The sequence below is a fragment of the Sciurus vulgaris genome, assembly GCF_902686455.1.
Source record: "Sciurus vulgaris genome assembly, chromosome: 10".
Lineage (NCBI taxonomy): Eukaryota > Metazoa > Chordata > Mammalia > Rodentia > Sciuridae > Sciurus > Sciurus vulgaris.
This window is the reverse complement of record NC_136470.1, coordinates 33,642,794-33,654,389: the sequence shown is the minus strand read 5'-3', so window position 1 is coordinate 33,654,389 and position 11,596 is coordinate 33,642,794. Positions and strand designations below refer to the sequence as shown.

Genomic DNA, 11,596 nt, shown 5'->3' with positions numbered 1-11,596 from the left:
TGTTTTTAGTTTAATAATCTTAATGTTGAAAACAAAACTTATATTTTCCTCAGCTGCTTAACATGCCTTATGGTTTAGATATAAGGTGTCCCCACAAGTTCATGCGTAAGACAATGCTAGGAAGTTGAGTGGTGAAATGATTGAGTTATAAGAGTCTTAAACAAATCGGTGTTAATCCACCGAAAGGGCTTAACTGGGTGGTCCCTGTAGGCAGATAGGAAGTGACTGGAGAAGGTGTTTCACTGAGGGCATGCCTATGGTTTTTATGCTTTGCCCAGGCAAGTGGGATTTTCTCTCTGCTTCCTGGTTCCATGTCCTAAGCTGCTTTCCTCCTCCAGTCCTTTCCACCATGATATTCTGCCACACTTCAGGCCCAAAGCAACAGAGTCTGCTGTCTATAGACTGAGACCTCTGAAACTGTGAGACCCACATAAACATTTCCCCCTCTAAAATTGTCCTTATCAGATCTTTTGGTCACAGTAGCTAAGCAGCTGACTAAAACAACATGCTTACAAATTATAAATAAATCATTGAAGTTATATTTTATTTCTAATTTTCTCAAGAAAATGAGACATTTAATTCTATCGTTGACTCAAACCTTTTTAAAATTCCAAATGTTTTGTCTTTAAATTTTTTCCGTTTGTTAGTGTAAGACAACAATGGCAGTAGTAATAGCAATAGTAAACTATTGGTTTTCCAAGAAGTTCCTAGTTTTGTTTTGTTTTTTTTTTTAATGTGAGGAACACTCTTCACATTGCATTCTTCACAGATCACACCTGACTCTTTGTATAAAACTTCAAGAGGCAGAGATATAAAGAGGCTCTCTCTTAAAATGAGGGAATCTGTGTATGGATATATGTAATTTAAGAAAACAACAGGGAAAAATAAAGCCTGCTTATTTAAGGAAATAATAGAACTAACCACTTTTATTTTTTATTTTTCTGACCCAAGAGTTTATATCCATGGCACATTTCCCATCTTTGAGTGAATTCCTCAAAGACATTGTTTTATTGCACTTTATTTTTATACAATGTTCACAGCTTCACCCAAATGTGGCTTCTACTCCCCTCATACTTTATGTTTAAACTCTCACAGGAGGCTCTAAATGAGCCACCAAATCACAATACAAAACATACTCTTGCTAAATTGGTTCTCTTCCTTTCCAGAATCTGGGGAGTCCATGGGGTGTGGGGGAAGAGACAGGTGAATGGGTCGTGATAAGCTACAGCTGCATAGGAGAAGTTATAGTGTGCTAATACACAGTGGGGTGACCCCTGGTAGCAATAATAATCTGTACATTTCCAAAAGCCAGGAAACAGGATTTTGAATGTTTTCACTATAAAGAAATTATAAATGTTGGAGGAAATAGATATGTTTACCTTGCTTTAAACATTTTGCAAAATATACGTGTACCAAAACATCACATGGTACCCCATAATATACATAGAAACCTGGGATTGTGAATATTCTGGGTATTTTTATGAGTAAAAAGCTCTTGACCAAGGAGTTCAGTGAATGTTCAATGATTCATCTCAGAACACACGGGACTCACATTCCCTGATTCTGGAAATTTTCCAAACTATAGAAATATATTTCCATGTCCTACCTAGAAATTGCCAATGTAATTGAGAGGTGGCAATTGTCAAATTATTTATTGACTTACATATTCATTAATTGTACTAAGGAGATATGTGGTAACTCTGATCTTGTGACACAGTATTTAGGTTTTTTTGAGAAAGAAAATTAGTGAAAGGAAATTCCACCCATAAGTGACAGCACAAGTGTCTTTGCAGTTAGGCTAAGAAGTTCCATTTGGCTCCAGTGTAAGTGTTATGAAATGACAAGCATTATATAAGATTTTTCATGGAAATTCTACAAGCTATGACTGTTTACTCAATGGGAGAATATTTCCTTAGTGTAAAATGAGATGCTTAGAAGAGTAGCTTCCTAAAATCCACTCTCTATATGGGTCTTATTCAGTCATTTCAAATCATCCTTGAATGGAGGTTTCTTTCTCTGTCCAGATCCAATTTCTAAACAGAATAGAGCATCATAAGTTATTCTGCAGGGACTCAACCTTTCAGGAGCAATCTTCAATGAGGGTCTTCCATTCTTACAGGCACAAGTTGCAAATATCAGTTTTGCCTCTGTGTCCCTTGATCCTTCACCCTTCAGAAGATTCTTATTCACAGACACCTTGAAAATCCTGGCCTTTTGCTAGGTCAAAAATGAAATTCTTTTACTCATCCTTTCTATCTTATTTCAAAAATAACGTGACTTCTTGGATTGGTCAAACATTTGGTATTAAAGTCAACCAGGAGTGGAAGGCAAAGTCCTACACTGAAAATATGTGTGACCTAGGATGAACAGTTAAACATCTATGGACAATGTCCATGAGAGAGTAATTAAATGCATGAGGGGATGAATAAGAATCAGAGCTGATGCATACAAAAGACAAAACAAAAATTGTACTTCCTTTATTTTTATCATTACATGATCTTGAAAGTTCTTCATGAAATCACAGTCTTGTATTCTGATGCTCACACAAATTCCATATCACCCAGTTTTTAGAATGGTTTGCAGACCCCAGAATATCTATAGGTAAAATATTTGCAACATTTTATAATTACTATCAGCAGTTTTCTATATGTTTCTTTCTAAAATTCCACTGATTATGAAATAGTATTCAGAAGAAGTCACAATTTGGTGAGAGAACTTTAGAGAAGCAAAGAACATTCAGATACAATCTTGGATATTAAAAGACCCTGGGGGTACATCCACATATTTAATTTACAGCTGGGGATGTGGCTCACTGGTACAGCACTCGCCTCACGTGTCAATGCCCTGGATTAATCCCAGAGCAGCAAAAAGTGAAAACAAAACAATACATCAGAAACAAATATTAAATTTATAAAATACTAAAGATAAAAATCCTATTTTGTAAATCCTGCCAGACTCCACAATCTACCAATTTCAGTGAGTTTATGTGTGTACATAAATATTAAAATTAGAAAACAAACTGTAAAAGGTGAATTAGGTTTGGATCATTGTGGTGGAGACTCTATTTGGTCAGCTTTCACAGGAAAGCTCTTCCTTTAGGGCATCAACTCATCTTCCTCTTTTGCTCTTTCTTAGAAAAAATTAGAACAGCTCCTCATAGTACTAAAGAAATTTCCCAGAGCACAGCTTCCATGTTTAGAACTTAGCATGTGAGTTTAGTTACTAAGTGTGGAGGTAAGGGTCCTGCCATTAAGGGGAGGTGAGATGATTGAGATGCACTATGGTTCAAAAAACAAACAAACAAACAAATAAAGAGAGGTAAGATTTTAAGCCAAACAAACAATAAGAAAAAAAGAAAGAAGTGACTCACTGGCAAATTTGTGACATCTTTCCTAAAAGGAAGTCAAATACTTGTAAGCATATACTCAGAATATTTCAATTTTTTTTATTAAAAATTCAAAAAATCAAATTGAAGGAAGAAACCAGGTATTTTTCCTAAGTTTAAGACTTCACCAAGTGGTTGAGTTGTTCTAAGGGGAAAACAGGTTGCACTCTGTATTGTTAGTTTTTAATCTTAGTTATTACAGTTATCTTTTAAGCTGAAAATATTATAGAGAAATAATACAGTGAGATTTATGAATTCATTAACATTAAGTAGTTTGCCCTGTCAATGGGATTTTTAATTTTCAGCAGACTTTACCAAAGCGCCTTATGATTTTGAATATTTTTTATCAGTAGATTAAAAGTAGCATTTCCAAAAATCTGACCATAGTTACTTCGGTTCAGAATTGCCTGTTTAGAGGCTTACTATTCATTTCTACTGAGCTCTTGGAAATCTACACAACTAAAAAGAGAAGTATATGTTTTCCTGCAGCAATGACATTGAATTTTTTAATTCATAAATTTATAACTAAAAATACTGTATGTAGGCTGGTTTGGGTATTGGCATTGTCAGCATGCAAATGCTCTTTCAATATTAGTTTGCTTTCTTTATATTTTACACTACAGAAAAATCTTTTGTTGGTATTTGTTAGTAAGTCAATCTTTCTTTCAAACATCAAGAGATGACCTTTCATGACCCAAAGATTTATCAAGTCAGCAATCTATTCCCTGGGGCCAGAATCTTCAGCCTCTTCCTCTGCCAGTCACGTCTGTTGAAGGACTTTGCTAAACCCCATGAGAAAATGGACTAATCTACTTGTTTTCAAGAACAAGAATGACATCTTTACTGGCTGTACTTTGTCTATAGCGGAAAGGAGCTAATAAAGGATGAAATACTTTATCCAATTGTGAAGGGCCAATGCCATGTTTTTATAATAAAGGAAACAGTAGCAGTTACAAGCAGTTATGCTGCGCTGATAAGACTTCATTACTGAGAACAGAAAGGAGAAACTTATTACAATGAACTCAATGAGACAAACATATTTTAAAAGCACATTCCCTTTTGTAAGTTCATTTTCTTCTTGATACATTTTGTGACTATGACATTCTGTAATAATTGTGCCACAATTGCCTTCTGGCCTCTTGTTTTGATATTATGAAGGTCTGAGTGCACCTGCAATTAAGTCCAATTATTTGTGACTTGTGAGGTTGTCTCTTTAAATGACGTCTGGTGAAAACATTACAGGGGCTTCTTGTCAAAGACTCCTTGAAAAACTAAGCAGTGGAAAGACTAGGCAATTATCATCAGTGCTAGTTTTTAGATGGAAAAAGACAGCTACAGCCACAGCAATTGCATTCACAATGAGTTCCTGAGTTAGGAAGACTAAAAGTAATCCTCTGGGTTAACCAGATTTACAAAGGATGTTGCCAGGTTACCTAGAGACAGCTTGGAAATGGCACTTGCCATGGAACTTAGGTAAACCCCTTATTTATTTATTTTATATTGTTGAGTTAGTAAAATAAACAGAATTTCTGGATTGTTGCATGTCTGTTTTATTCCTTTTCTTATATTTTTGAATTATAGTGTTTGGTTCTGTTAAGGTTTGCATTATCTAGGGAATTTTATATTTTATGGTACGGTTCAGAGCTAAAAATCAAAATATCTTCACTGTTTTGATTGTTATTCTTTCCTTTCTAATTTCGTCTGAGACTTTTTGAGTTTTATACATACATACTTAAAAATACACAGGCAAAAGAGAAAGCTAAGCTTTCTAAACTGTGCTCAGTGACAATTAAATGTTCCCAACCAGTATTCAAATTATTGCACCTGATAAGGTATCATTGTTATAACTAAAATTTGCAACACTTAATTACCAACTATTATGTGGTTGGCTTTTAGCTAGATATTTTCATGTATGTCAATTCATTTTAAGAATAAATAATGAAATATTACTATAAAATTTTATCTTCTGTAACATTTTGAGTAAACTAAAATTTAGGCAGAATACAGAGCTCTGCTTTAATTTATACAAAGGATTTCTCTAAGTCAAAGCTTATTTATTAGTAAACAATATCTTTACAAGCCAATTTACAATATAATATCGATACTCTCTCAGGAAGGATATGACTCCCCTTGAATAAGAAAACTAAACTTAACAATAAAACTTTTCTGAATGCAGAGTAATTAAAACCCTATGTAAGGCATAAATTCTGCTTATTTCCTACCTCAGATGCCAGTTATAATACATATTTTAGTTCGACCATCTGACTGGAACATCTGTTACCTGTTTTCTTCTGGATTCTGAAAGCTTTTTTTATTAGTGTGACTGATCCCCACTATGTGTTTTATGATGTGCAAGTGGCATAACAGCACAAAGCAGATGTTCCTTAGCATCAGGCTACAAGCCTTTCATTGACCAATGCTACAAATCTTATTTCAATTCATCAAGTAACATAAGGATTCCTCAATAACCTAGTCTTCATCCCTTCTAAGCAATACATAGACTTATTTTTGGTTACAAATATATCAAGAAGACCACATTTGCAACCCCTATTCCCCATAGTATGATTTAGTGGGTTTAAAGAAGAAAAAAAAAAAGAAGAAAATTATACAAGAAAGGCAATAACAACATGGTTCATCTGAATTCTGTTTTTGTTAAAAGAGAAAAATGGCATGAAGCCTGAGAAAGAACTGACAACTGACCCAGTTTAGTATCAACAATTTAGTGCACAATTTCCGTTTAATGGAAGAAAGTGAGAATTGAAGAGTTGATATGTGGTATGTCAATCCATCTTCATACTGTTGGATTCAAATTATTATCAATAGAAGGATGACAAATGAAGAATTAAAAGTGAAAAATCCGATGGAATCCCATCATCTGATCCTCTCTCTTAACATCAAGGGTGGTTTTGGTAGATGGAATCCAAAATGGTCATCCTCAACCACTATCAATTCCTTTTTATTGTGCATGTGTTTTCTGTTCATGTCATCTATCCCCTCCCTCTTCAGTACTGCCTAGACACAACACATTGTTTTATCAATAAATTACAATAAAAATAACCACTGGGACTTTGGAGACTGGATTCCCAGATAAAAATCTAGATTGAAAAAGTCTTGCAGAGTCCACCTGTCACTCCCAGAATACTCAGGCAGAATCATGGCTATCCTGAGATAGCCCATCTGTGGGGAAGTTCACATCAGCCATATGCTGAGCCTTAAATAGTGAAATAGAGGCCCAACACCAGCAACTGCCTCAGCTTTGGCAGCCCAAGCACAAGAATAGGAATGAATATACTATCTTGAACATTTCTGCCCTAGCAGACAGCATGCCAAGAAGAACTGAGGTTCTACTGCCCAACAGGCAGAACTGAAACCCTGGGCGGAGAGATACAGTCAGGACATTGCAACAACCTGTATACAATGACAACTCAAAGAGTATCATGGGGAAAAGACAAGCATCTGGGCTGTTCCTTGCCCAAATTTCAGACCTATATAATTAGTTATTTTATTTAAAAAAAAATTGGTGGTTTAGCTACTAAGTTTTTGGAGTCTGCTACATAATAATAGATATCCAAACTAGTGATGTTTTGAGAAAGAATGCTTACTATGAGAGATGACATATTAATCATCCACAAATTCTCTTAGTCTTTCTTATACCTAATGACAAGAAGGCTATTAATGATTTTTTAAATATGTTAATCTCCTTTGAAAAATATGTTTTTTTATACTAATACTCAAGAAATAAAGAAATAACATGTATTTGAGGATAAGCAGGATGTACAATTTAAAAAATTGTACAATAGAGTAGTAGTCACAGAAGTCATCTCCAAATAAGTAATTTTTTGTAGAATTCACTTTTTCTCTTGTCATTTTCATCTCTAAATCTGTCTTCTGAAGGCACTTATAAAACATAGACACTGAGACATAGGCATGGTCTATAGGAGCCATACTTGATTTAGTAGAAATTAAAACAAGCTATATTTCGCTTTCACTATTGTCAGTGTTCAAAAAAAAAAGGCATTGACATAAAAATTACCCAGAGACTCCCTTTTTCAGCACTATCTATTCCCTAGACTGTCAAAAATGCTCAGGAATCCTAATCCACACATTTTGATTAGGTTCCAAACCATATGACTTCAGGCAGAAAGATATTTCAACCCAATTGGAGGCCCTTAGGGAGAGCAGGATGGCTCAGCCTGATTTATTCCATGTGCAAAGCCGCAGGAGCATAATATCTCAATGAATAAATTTATCTATTTAATGATTCTTAGGGCAGTTTTAGTAGTCACAAAAAGTGCTATATTTACAAGAATAGAAACTACCATTATTTTTTCCCCTCAGAATTAAGAACATGTTAAGTGCAAGAATCGTAAAAATCCTAAAGAACTAATTCTGTTAGCTAAAGATTTCTAAACCAAGTTGAGAATTAAGGTCTTCAGGAAATTAAGATTGAAGGTAGCCATCATCTGTGAATAATTTTAGAAGAGACCAAACTCCCTTTTGGGAATTAAAATGTGGTCTATCACTGCCCTGTATGTTCTTATCATAATACACATAATTTAAAGGCTTTTAGGATATGGAAACAACACGTGAGTCTGAAGTCAGAAACATCTGGGAAAGTGATGTTTCCTTTGATAAAATGAAAGTTTAACAAAAATCTCCTCTATCCTGTTTATTTTTGAATACCTGATATGAAAACAGAAATAGTACAGTTGCAGGATGGAAAAGGGGTATTTGCGCCCTGTCTCTGTGACACCAGGTAAATGAACTCCACTTGGAACAACTCGTGATAAAATCAGACTCTCACTCCATTGTCTAGAAGAGAGGCCCACACACTTTTTTTCTGTAAAGAGACAAATGTTAACATTTCAGGCTTTGCGGCCACAAGGTCTTTGTCACAATCACTGTCTTCATTGTGAGAGCAGCCATAAACAAGGAGTAAAGCAATCTATGTGGTTGTGTTCCTATACAGGGTAATTCAAGCCCTGGACTATAGGGTGTGGAAGCTATCAGACTTTACTATGAATATATCTCATATCTAGGGGACCAATTCATGAAGATCCAGTCACAAAGTCTAAATACTAGGAATAGACAGAGAGAGGTAAGAAAAATAAAGCCTCAGGGGAGGATGGGGAAATTTAAATATGATAGAGGGCAGCATACTTATTATGGTCATGGCTAAAAGACTCACATAAAGACATCACTTCTCTAATCGCAACAGAAATGGGAGATCTGAGGCATAAATACTCCTCAGAAATTTATATCATGACTATTCCTGTTTTTAATGAGCAGAGACTTAAGACCAAAGAACTTCAGTAAATTCCATAAGATCACACAGCCTGTGTCTGATGCCACGTATACTTTTCTCTCTTAAGTCATGCCCTTTCACATAAATAGTAGTTCTTTTACAATTCTCAAACATTTAAATAAAAAAGTGACTTTCAAAGCTTTGATACAGGTGACAGGATACATGTAGCAACAGGATCTTCTGTGTAATTAACTGTATGCTCCTTGATATTTACATTTGAACCCACTAATGTGGAACATGACATCCATGGTGGCTTTCTAGCTCCATCATATTATGAGAATTGGTTCTCTTTGAAATACTAATAATCTAACCTGCCCCTCTGCACCTCGATGTATGTGTTGCCCCATATCTCCAAAAATAATATTCAAGGTAGCATATTGGGCTGTTTCCTTGGGGCTAAGAATTGCAACTAGGCTTAATAGCTATTTTAAATTCTTTGCAAAATATATTTCCATGCTCTTCCCCGCCAATTTTAACTCTGGGATATCTTTTATAGTAGCAGCATGCATTAAGTGAACTGTGAAAAATTAAATAATGATGGTGGGGAACCGAAGAACATCCTGCACTTAAACTAACATTTGTGTCAGCCTTGTCCTTTCATTATAATAACAATGTAATATGTATACATTTTGTATATATTTCGTGTATGTGCACATTATATGTGTACATACATATGTGCTTAATATGTTTCATATACGTTTGTAATGATTAGCAAAGTCATTGTGAGTTTGTATGATAATCCTGATTATCTATTTGTAAAATAATACCATATACTAGTATTTTTTAATATATTATGTGACTCATCAATATGAACATATTTAAGATCAGACTAATTCTGGTAATTAAGACCTTGATAGGTGCCCTGACATGGGCTCTTATTTGAGGTTAGAAAGAAAAGAATCTAGAGAAGCAACAAAGAATGAAAAGCAAAACTGGCACAGAAGGATGTATCCTTTCATCTGTCTAGCAAAGTGGGTAGCAGAATAATAGATTTAAGTAAAAGTTACATTTCCAAAATCAAATTTTGTTCTATTTGAAGAAGACAAATCTCTTTGCAGTTAAACTGGTATATTTCATAAAATAAAATTGACATAAATATCATGAAAGATGCATGTACTCTCCCTATCCAAATAATGGAAAGTGCCAAAAGAAGCAAGTGCCCAAATAAGCAAGCCTCAATGGGTTTACTTATGCAAACTGACATTACAGTACTGCCAAGATGACTAAATTCTAGTGTTATCAGGATTCATGAAATTCAGCTTGTCTCCAGTGCCTGAGAACTCCTTTAGCAGGTCCAAATTAGATTCTACTATTTTATGTGTGAAATATAAATTTGAATTGTAACCAATTTATATCCTTTTCCTCCTTAAGAAAAATAAATGTTTGCTAACATTTTGTCTTCAAGAAAACATTATATTATACTTGTTATTAATTTAAAATCAATATGATGGACCAGTATAAAAGTGTTGTACAACTTAATTGAGATTGTACTTCTCTAATCTAATTCTTCTCAGCAATATAATATACTTCAAATAGTGAGGTATTTTTTCATGGAAAAAATGAATCTAAATTTAAGTTTTCAGGTTGTGTTTATTCATTTGCATTACTCAATACAAAAATATTTGTGTCTTTTTCTTTTTGTTTTTTTAGATGTCCCCAATATCAATGAAGATGTCGTACATGCATACAATACTTCAGAAACAGGATACAGCTGGCATTTCAGTCAGAGACAATTTTCCTTGGGGGCTCTTTCATTGCTTTAACACTAATCTGTGACAAAAAGGTCTTGTCAGATTCTTATTGCATTTAAGAAGCTTTTGGTGAGATTTGTATTGATCTGGAATAAGGCAACTGACAACATTGCAATAAATTTTTACTACTTAGTGCTGATCAATATGTGTTTTTCCTCCCAAACTTTTACAGCAAATTGCCTTGAATTTTTTTAGATATGGCTAAGATGCTGTTAGTGAGTAATATCTTATTCAAAAAGTTAAACATGCTTGATGAAAAGGAAAGAACCCATTATAATATAGTCTGCATTTTAATGGGATTAGTTTTATTTGATATGATATGTATGAAGTACACATACAAAGACATACAGACAAACCTATATAGATAACACAATGACTGATAGATACTATAAGAATCTGCATATACTATTTTTATATCGATCACCACGTAAACCTATAAATTATGCTTATTTGTCATGTTAAGATCCTAGGAATTATTAATATACAGTATAGTTTTTGTCTCTAATTACAAACTGGTGAATTGGAATGAATAAGTAAATATGTCAAAAAGGGCAAATCCATGACATCTAGTCTTTCTAGATGGCGAGGAGGTGGCCAGTGTATAGCAATAGAGTTAGTAAATAAACACATTGAGTACATGCAGTGTTAAAATTCATAGGAAAGACTGTTCCTAAAACCACTTAAATGAAATTGTTAAATTCCCCTCATTAAGCATTACAGATGTGAGTGTCCCAACCCTGGGTTGATAGAATTAGAAGGGGAAGGTTTCTGTGGATGCTTTTCAAATCCTTTGTTAAGGAATCATATGCCATTGATTCAATGTTACTGCAATGTTACTGTATGTATAGTGGGTAACTCATGTCCTTGTTGGAAACACCTAGTCTTTCTAGATGTTTAATAGTATACTGCATACAGTAAAAGTAGAGGGCTAAAGTAATGCCCTTCAATTACTTTTTGTAACTTCATAGGAATGGTTGTTATTTGGGAAAGGAAATTGTTAAGTTTGATGTCTTGGACAGCTTGTTGACTTTCACCGGGTGATGGATGAGTGTTAGGGTTGGGAAAGAAAGTATGCAGACGAAGCATTCTGTGCCCACTTATATTAGTTCAGATTGTTTATATGTGTATTTTAGTTAATATTACTGTATTAAAGGA

General features: G+C 34.3%; 1 long non-coding RNA gene across 2 annotated transcripts; it reads left to right on the top strand.

The window, feature by feature from the left end:
* The first annotated feature begins 3,441 nt into the window (after positions 1-3,441).
* On the top strand, positions 3,442-11,185 carry LOC306638124. 2 transcript variants are annotated; one of them, XR_013757370.1, is made up of 3 exons: positions 3,442-3,486; positions 8,355-8,483; positions 10,341-11,185. It is a non-coding gene; the product is annotated as an uncharacterized lncRNA (long non-coding RNA). The 2 variants fall into 2 exon arrangements; XR_013757371.1 differs by lacking the exon at positions 3,442-3,486 and adding an exon at positions 5,033-6,160.
* The last annotated feature ends 411 nt before the right edge of the window (positions 11,186-11,596 follow it).